This window comes from Amblyomma americanum, chromosome 1 (genome assembly GCF_052857255.1).
Source record: "Amblyomma americanum isolate KBUSLIRL-KWMA chromosome 1, ASM5285725v1, whole genome shotgun sequence".
In the NCBI taxonomy this organism is placed as follows: Eukaryota; Metazoa; Arthropoda; class Arachnida; order Ixodida; family Ixodidae; genus Amblyomma; species Amblyomma americanum.
This window is the reverse complement of record NC_135497.1, coordinates 44,399,600-44,409,245: the sequence shown is the minus strand read 5'-3', so window position 1 is coordinate 44,409,245 and position 9,646 is coordinate 44,399,600.

Here is a 9,646-nt window from a genome sequence, read left to right as displayed (position 1 = left end):
TTGAGGTAGTACATTTATAGATTACTCAAAGGCTTTTTATTCCATTATTCTTGAGACAATGCTTGCTAAACTTAATTTCGATGGCTTCCGTGGCGTTTTTCTGTATATATTGAAGTCATACCTATCATTTCGTAAACAACAAATCATAATGAACAATAAACTATCCGACATAAAATCCGCTCCAGCTGGAGTTCCACAGGGAAGTGTACTGGGACCATTACGTTTTATCGTCTACATGAATGAAATCGTTCTCATTGGCCTGCTACCAACTTTCTTAATACATGCTGATGACTCCAGCCTATATTCTCCTCTACCAGCAAAAACGCTTGACCGAAGAAGCAAACAGGTTCTTCAACCTTTTAAATACCTGGCCCATGCTAAACTCATCAACTGCCGACATAAACGAAACAAAAGAAATAAATTAGTGTGCGATGCTGAGCTTCTACTTAAAATTGGGCCAGCGACTTTGGAAGTTGTCCCTGTTGTGAAAAGACTTGGAGTCTTTTTTGAAAAGCATTTATCGTGATTATCACATGTGGATAGGACTGCTGACAAGTTATCAAAAATATGTGGTATCTTAAGCAAAGTACGCTCTCTTCTTCTGCAAAAGGTAAAACTAATTTTTTTTTATAATTCAATGTTTGCTTCGGTCCTAAAATATTATTCTGCAATCTGGGGAAATACTTTACACCCTAAACTAAGCAGGCTGCATATAATACAAAAAAGAGCAAGATGAAGTATTGCTAACATCACACGAGAAGTCACAACTAGACCTTCTTTTAATCCCTTAGAATAACTCCAATACCTCAACAATACAGTACCAGTCTAGTAAAGCGGTAAAAAAGCATTATCGACCAACATTTCCTTATGAATATGGTTCAGCCAGAACTTTGAGAACACACTCATGCCATACGAATTCCCGAAGAATGGCTCATATGCTCTGGTATGTTTTTCCATCATTACTAAACTCATTTTCTTAATCTCATCAATTTTTATGTCTGAATATTGCTGTGCATTTTTCCTTTTCTTTTTCTGTAAACAGTGTCTAGCTGATTATCTCCTCAAGTGAAATTAATTTTTTTTTATGTTGTTGCCAATGTATATGCTAAGGCTAAGTACCAATACTTGAAACCTTGTACTGGGGGCAGGCGCACAATCAAGCTGCAGTTTGAGCTTTATGTCTACGCCCCTAACATCTGAATGATGTAAACAAAGATTTGAATTTGTTATGCATGATGAAAAAATGAAAGCAAAATGTGCCGGCACTGAAGATCGGAGAGAGCAATCGAATATCTAGTTTTTCGGGGAGCATAGTTTCTCATGACCGCTTTTGCTGTCTGCTTGGACATGGCGAGTTTGACAGTTTAGATGCAGAGACTGACAGAGCACTCCGTTCACAAACTGAACGTTAGGGAGACAATAGCGAGCTACGTGACCGAAACGAATCAACATGTGATCATTGCAACGTTTGTTTGCTACAGTACGAACGATGACATTGAAATTCGGTTCTCTGCTGCTCGTGTAGGTCTGTTCACACTACGAGTGGCGCAAACCAGTTCACTCAAAGCACCACGCATTCATACTTACTCCACCCCCGCCAGTACTCACTGGTTTATTAATGCCAGAAAATGTGTAATTACACGAACTGATAGGTTGGTACGCTAATGAAATGCTATTACCACTTAATGGCAGGCAGGCCGAATAGCTGCATCTGCATTGAGAATTCCAACCTCAGTCGGAGAGGGGCACTCCTTAAGTCCTAGCGTTTGTTCTCGCTGGCACAGTTATGCATCACTTAAATAAGTTGACTTTTTTACAGTGCATTGGAAGTGATTTCAGTGGTGCGATGTTCTACAATGCATGCCAAAGTTTACAGTCCCGTGCATGAGGTGCGTTCTTTCTTCTTACAATGCTCTGGATGCATCTTTGCTCGCTTTGCAGTTGGGTAAAAGTCTGTCTTGCCGCTTTAATTCGTGCCGTGCAAATAAGATTCGTATTTTTGTACTAACGGCATGTTTTTTTTCAGGTTGTGGTGCCTACACGCTCGCAATATTGCTGAGCCTGTGGGGTGGCGAAACAAAGTTGTGGCCAAATTTGTGAACTCCTGCACCGTGTGTTCCCCAATTAAAACAAATTTGCCAAAACAATTCAACAGCTTAATCTCTTAAAATTATTTGGAGAGTATAGTTTGTAAACCAGGTGCCGTGCTTCATTCCACATTGCAATTAAGCATAGGTAGTAGGCTTCTTTCTGTCTGCATTTCATTTACAAAGTGCGTTGACGCATAAGATTGTTGTTGGCGCAAGTATTTTCTGTTCACCAAATAAGCAAACTGCTAATGCAACTCGGAGCCGGCAATGAGGTGGAGAAATAGACATCGCAGACGCACTGAGACCTTCGCAGAACATGGTGTGCGTACATACCTGTGGCGTTTTTTTCTACTTTCGTCGACTACTGCCGCTACCGGCAATACAACATTGATGTCTAGAGGACGCTGGCATTGCGTACAATATTGCAGCTTGTGTTATGCAAACACAAACACGGACTTCAGCGGTGGCTAAGCAGCCGGACATTGTTCCACGCGCCGGGTTAACAGTCCAGGGGAGGGTGCCAACAGTGGAGTGTCGTGCAGTGCACGTGTGTGAGAGTATTTCACCCTCTCCTGCGTGCTCTTCGTAGAATGGTGTGTACGTCAGGTTGCATTTCATTGCGCACGTTCTTGCGGCGAGGCGGGTACACACGGGCGGCGACGAACCACCTTAATTCGTGTCGTTTGACGTGGCTTTTGTCCCATGTCTGTGACGTCTTTGCTCAAAACATAGGGTGTCTATGACGGAGCTCGTTGATAGCCTACAACGCGCTCAACAAGACATTGCCCCGCTAGCTGCAGATATGAAGAATGACTGCTCGTTAGCAGGAGTCAACCTCAGCTCATGGGCACAGGGAAGGAACTTGCGAGCAGTGCTTTGTACAAGAGATGCTCTCCATGCGTCCATTGTACATGATGACAGTATATGTGAGGGAAAGTGCCTAACAGATGGGCCTTGAAGGTTGCGTTTCTTCGAAACTGAGTTTACTAGAGGTTGAAGCAACCTGCACCCATGGGAAAGCAAGAGCGTTCGCAAAGCTCGAGGGAGGAAAAAGAATCCTCTGAAATCTTGATGGTGAAGAGTGCACATACTTGTACAGTGCTTGTCGATATTACTTATCTTCTTTTCTCAATCATTGATTGGCTGTGTTTTCCTTTCCCCAATCGTTCACTGGTTATGTTTTCCGTTCCCCAATAATTTATTGGGTGGGCGTTTGTGAATTTACCTAAGTGGTTATTGTCCCCACCGACGGTGGAGACATAAGGTTCAAAACCAGGTGTCTCGGTGGGAATAAAGGGCAGGTTTCTTCAGGTAACACTACGAGTCAGTCGAATGAAACAACTTTTCTCCTTGCTTGCTTCTTTCTTTGTTTATTAATAAAAAGTTAACCTTTCAGAAGTGTCCTTGAGCAACGTGATTGAGCAATATCGAATCTGCAAGATGACAAGCCTCCTTTAACCATAATCATAAACTCTCTTTCCCTCTATACGATCGAGAGGGAAAACCAACTGCCACGGTCAAGACAGGATTTGCTACGTCTTTCTGCTCGAGACATCCGACGGAGAGCGGAAAGATTTCTTTGTACATCGGTTGTGGCGGTTCCTTTTGTTGTTTTTTGTGTTTTGTCACGCCTATAAAGCTTCATTTCAGTGAATAAAAGTTCAGTTGATTGTCTGCGCTTGTGTTGTGTCTCCTCGTTCGCTGTTGTCCTCGGTTTTTTGCGCAGCCAAGTATGAATCCACACCAACTAGCCCAACTTTCTGTTCTTATTGACGCAGGAAAGCTTCGGAGAATGCTGGCCGAGATCAACCGGAAGCAGGAGGCTCAAGTCAGCGAGCAGCTGAAGAAGATAGGTGACCTGTGAGTCGTGGAGGTGCTAAGTCAGTGAGCTACGGAAGGAACTAGGTGTCCAAGTTGAGGAGGTTAAAGGCGAGAACCAAGCAACCAGCAAGTCAAAAGAGGCAGAAGTTAGCAAGCTGCTGAAGGGACCAGCCTGTTGCATCGAGAAAGTTCAAGTTAAAGAACTGCTGGAAGAACAAGGCGGCATCATCGGGGAGGTTCAAATGAGAGAGCTGCTGGGAGCCAGGGCTTAATTCACCCACATCGAGGAGCCTGTCGTTGTCACTCAGGACGGCGAGATCGTCATGGCGGAGGAGAGCAACCAGTGAGGTACGAGACCTGTCTGCTTTCTAAAATTCACCATGTCAGGGTAACAGTTACATGCTAGAAACAATAGCATGGAAAACGGATATGACTGCCGCACGATGATCAGGAGGAAAGATTCGACGTGTAAAGATACAGCAGAAGGAGGCAGAAAAGCTGCTTGAAATCGAGAATTTGAAATTCCTAATTCAGCTGGAAAAGATAAAGCTTACACAGATGCAACTGAAATTAAACAGGGAACAAAAGCTGATGGCAAGATCCTGTTTGCGGCCGTTCAATGTTCTGACTGCATGAGATTTGGTCATTTGATGATTCAATGTCCGAACACAAAGCAAGCACAAGATGTTCCCATGATTGTCATTTTAAACATGGCAGGGCCAACAAGCTTGGCCATTCTTTGGCCAAAGACCACTAAGCATGCACCTTGCTACTGCTGCAGCCAAGTCCAGTTTATTCTAAGGGCACACGTTTGCCAAAGTAAACAATTTCTTCTTTAATGCATCTGCATGCCCCTTGACTTAATGCCATCTATGCTGTATGAAAATATCACTTGACAGAGTCGCCTTTGCCTAGTCTCTGAACTGCTTGATGTCGAAATGAAGACGGTGCATTAAGTTTTCATACATTCCTAGCCTGCTATCGAGTAGCAACCACATATGTAAGTGATCGCAAATATTGGGCTGGTTCCCCAGATTGTGCCAGCCACCCAGAGATGTTGCACAAATGCGGGTTTGATCCTGTGCCAGACTTCCTTCTGCCTGACAAGAAAGTGAGGTCCAAGACTAGACCTGATTGTTCCAGACTGGTCAAAGAAACAACTAGAAAGAAACCCCTTCACACAGAGCAAGCTTGCCTCATGGTTGCATCTCTTTCTCATCCTTTCAAAACAAAGAAACTAACATTTACCAGGCATGGCTGGTGTGGCATAGACACCGCACCGCCAGACAGTGGCCACCGAGAAGTGGTAGTGGTGGTGCTTGCGGCTCCGGTAAATAACCATCGATCAGCCCTTGTGAGTGTGGCGTACTGCATCACAAGGATGACCACATGTAGGAGCTAGTGGCATTAGATAATGAGCCCCTTTACAACAGCCATTATTTTCGGGCTTTTACTGGAACTTTACTCTTGACAATGACTACAGAGCACACAGCCAGTACTACAGTGGCTTCTTAACGTTCCAAAGAAGCACATGAGAGGAAATCGCTAACGGTGTTTGCTCAATAATAATAATAATAATAATAATAATATTAATAATAATAATAGGTTTTGGGGAAAGGAAATGGCGCAGTATCTGTCTTATACATGGTTGGACACCAGAACCGCGCCGTAAGGGAAGGGATAAAGGAGGGAGTGAAAGAAGAAATGAAGAAGAGGTGCCGTAGTAGAGGCCTCTGGAATAATTTCGACCACCTGGGGATCTTTAACGTACGTGCACTGACATCGCACAGCACACGGGCGCCTTAGCGTTTTTCCTCCATAAAAACGCAGCCGCTGCGGTCGGGTTCGAACCCGGGAACTCCGGATGAGTAGTCGAGCGCCCTAACCACTATTGCTCAAGGCTTCAGGAGGCAGATTCAGTACAAACCACAGCCGAGGCGCCGCGGAAATGAAACTACTGTTGCACAGACACCATGCATAGTGCTTCATGCTGGTGGTTGTTGCGGTAAGGGTAAAACATTCTAGTGGCAGCCATTCTCACCTCCACTCTTTTCTTCATCAGAGGAAGGCACACTGCAGCAGCTGACACTTCTCAATTTAGTGAGCTCATTGCTGAAGAACTGCGAAGCCAGCACATAATCATTTCAATAATGATTGCAAGGCGCCTGACCGGCTTTTTTGTAAAAGACCTCACCATTTGCAAAAGAGTTAATTCAAAACTTCCAAGGTTAATAGTGCCGCACAACTTGTCTTTATTGACTGCTATTTACAAAGTACCATCCAACTCTAAGCATTCCTTAGGTTGGCAAACATTAAAAACGAAGAATGCACACAAGGTTAGAACTTCTCATGGAATCTACCTTAATTTTTCCAGTATTAACAAACTGTACCCCCTCTGCTAAAATTAACCAGGAAGCTGTGGCCATGGAAGCAGCTGGCTACCAGCGGATACTCCCTGCAGCGGTCGTCAGCCCTTGGCATCTGCGAGGATAACCTGCGTGACGTGAACTTGTGCTGCCACTATTCTGCTCTCAATAAAACTAGCCTCCTGATAAAATGAGAGGTGGTAAAGACAGCTTGCTTACTTTGGGCAAAGAAGGTACATCCTAAAACTTCGCTTTGCCTCTGAGAAGAGTGGTTGTGCATTGAAGAATAATGCAAATCTGGGCAAGTTCCTTCTGCTTAGAGAACATAGCACAGAAGAAAGAGGGTAACACAAATTAAGGTAGAATGGGCGCTAACCTTTAGCAGAACGTTTACCCATAAGAGAAAGAAATATATTTAAACCTCGATTTATCAAAGTGGGTAAAACTGGCAGTTTACATCGTAGTACTGAAATTTCGCTACATCGAAATTAGTCACTTAGCATGCTAAGAATCTGCCAAAAACGCGCTGAGGATAGCTCACGGGAAAACAACTATTTGCGATTAAAATGGTCCTTTATTTCTGCCCTTTCTTCACCAGGAACAACAGCGTTATGCGCGTCTTGCTTATGTTGCGAGTTCCCAAGCCGTCTCAGCACGTCTATCTCGCCTACCATCGTAGCATGGCCAAAGAGGGCGACGCACCCGTCTTGAGTTTTGGTTCTAAGCCAATAGCCTTTAGTGGCGCATACTGCGGTGACCGTCCGTCCATTACATCGCCACCTAGGCCACGTGACTTATTTGCTGTTACCGTTCGTTCGTTACATCGCCGCCTAGGTCACGTGAGAGAGCGCCAGCTGCTCATCTCCTCTGTCGTGAAATGAATTCAAGCACGGCAAATTCAAACCAGCGCGATGAGTCGCAAACAGCTTTCGCCTTCCCGCACTTAAGCTATATCTAAGTGCCTCCAACGAATTTTGCTCTTATCACCATCCTGTAAGTGCTCCGACCACACCACGGACACAGTGACGTCTTCAGTCGCTGCCGGTGACGGGAGCGTTGCGGCAGGCCAAGTCGTCTACCCCCACCGCTCCTTACTCTCCTTTTTTCTCCATGTCGCCAAGAGCGAGAAGACTGTCCTTGAATCACCAACAATTGAAATAAAATCAGGCTGATCCTGCTCCTTATGTTTTCCTCCGTAACCGCGTGTGTGTGTCTTCTTGCACATACGCACATCGTGTGAGTGAGCAGCGAGGTTGGCAGGTGTGAAGCACACAACTGGCTTTACAGCTGACGGGTGTGCCAAGCACTAACCGTTCCAGTCCTTTTTACCAAGCTTTGGGCAGCTGTAAACGCGATAAACGCAGTGCGCTCCCATTGAGCACCGGCAGCGTTTTGTTGCATTCGGTGCCAGTTTTGGGCTGAAACATCGTAACTAGCGTTAAAAAATACAAAGGCAACGAAAAGATACTGATGGGGCACACGCTAGACATCGACGTGATGATAGAGTTGACGTCGAGCATGTCTCATTTTTATTTTTTTCTTGTCCCTTGCATTTTCTAGCGCTATTTACCATATTTCAGCCAGTGAATCAATAGCGCCAATTAGCCAGTCTTTCTTTATTCAATTTTGGGTGAGACAGTGACGGCCACAGGCTGATCTGTCAGACTGCCGAGGTTGCGGAGATGCTCGGCCAGCCTTGCTCCGGCTACCCCAGATGCCGTGGCCAGCAGTGCGTCTGCCTATGCACTCTGTATGGGAAATCCGGGCAGGTCTCATATATTGCGTACACGCTCTGATGATGCGCGCTTCACCACAGGCTCCGCTCAACCACGAGCGCCTGCGATAATTTTTCGGCAGGTTCGTTTTCAGCCAGCAATGAAATTTCGTCACATTGAAAGTGCAGTACAATCTACATCGTTATACAGAATCTGAATATACATGACGTTCTATGAATGCGAAGTTAAGAAAACGAGAATATTTCGTTATATCGAGATTTAACAGTATATACAGGCTACAATGATGATGTCATATGTGGCTATGCTCATAAAATGCTCACCTAGGGCACAATCCCATGCTTCTGCAGCGCGATGGATAGCTCACTAATGCACGCGGTGTAAGTCTCATAAATATGAAAGGCTTCCACTAGTTCCCTTAAAGCGCTTACTGTGCCGGGAACACAAATGTAAACAGATCATCATCATACTTATTTATTATACCCTTAACTCGGGTGTGGTATTAGATAAAGAGGGGGAGGTTACGAATGAAAAGAACACTAAAATTGATGACCAAAATAGAAGCACAAAACTCAAAAGGCTCAAGTACAAAATCACACTTCGAATGATACAGGCGCTGCAATCAAAACGAAGAGGAAGCAACAATTTATGACTTCAGATGACACATCAGGCATTGTTTAAATCTAACAGGAACACGTTCGATTACAACATGTTCAGGAAACTCTTTCCATGTCCCAATTTCTCCTGGTAAAAAAATATTTGTTAAATGCGTGTGTAGATCCATGTAAGCGCCGGATGCTGATAAAGTTGAACAGACGAGATGATGTACGTGTGCACTGGTGGCACTAGTAAAGAATCACAGAGATTGGGGCAGTTGTGGTAAAGTTTATGAAACAGACAGAGGCAGGAAATTTGCATCTAAGGGCTAGTGGGCTGATACCGAGAGATGACTTCAATTAATACTGTTGATGCTGTAGCGAATGTCATAGTTTGAAGATTTAAAACAGACAGCGCGATTCTGGATGGATTCAATTTCGTTAATGAGGTGCGCCTGATTAGGAGACCACATTGCCAATGCGTATTGGAGCTTCGGGCGAATGAAAGTTTCGTACGCAAGTTTACCAATGGATGGCGGTGATTGTGAAAGTGACCTTCTTGAGAAGCCCGGCGTTCAAGTGTCAGCAGCTAGTTTTGTGACATGCTCATTCCATGTTAGTTTATTGACGATCAGGTCTCCTAGACTCAAGTTGTGATATGATAGCTGAGTTTAGTGAATATGCATAGGAAACGTTGGAACCTTTACCTGAGACGTGCATAAATTTTAATTTATAGTTACGTTCAGTTCCGTCATCCAATCTGAACACCAATTTTCAATTTTACGTAAGTTGTTCTCCAGGGTTAGCTGGTCATCGTGAAAAGAAATGTGACGGTACAACATGCAGTTAAAGGCGAACAGACCAATGGATGATGCTATGATATAGGGGAGGTCATTTACGAAGATTAGAAAAAGCAACGGCCCGACGTTACTTCGTCAGTGGCGGAATGATACTCTCCGAAGACTGTGCATTGGAAGCGGTTTGTGGGGAAACAGTTAATCCAGGATAAGATTAGTGGACCAATACACAGGCATTTAAAG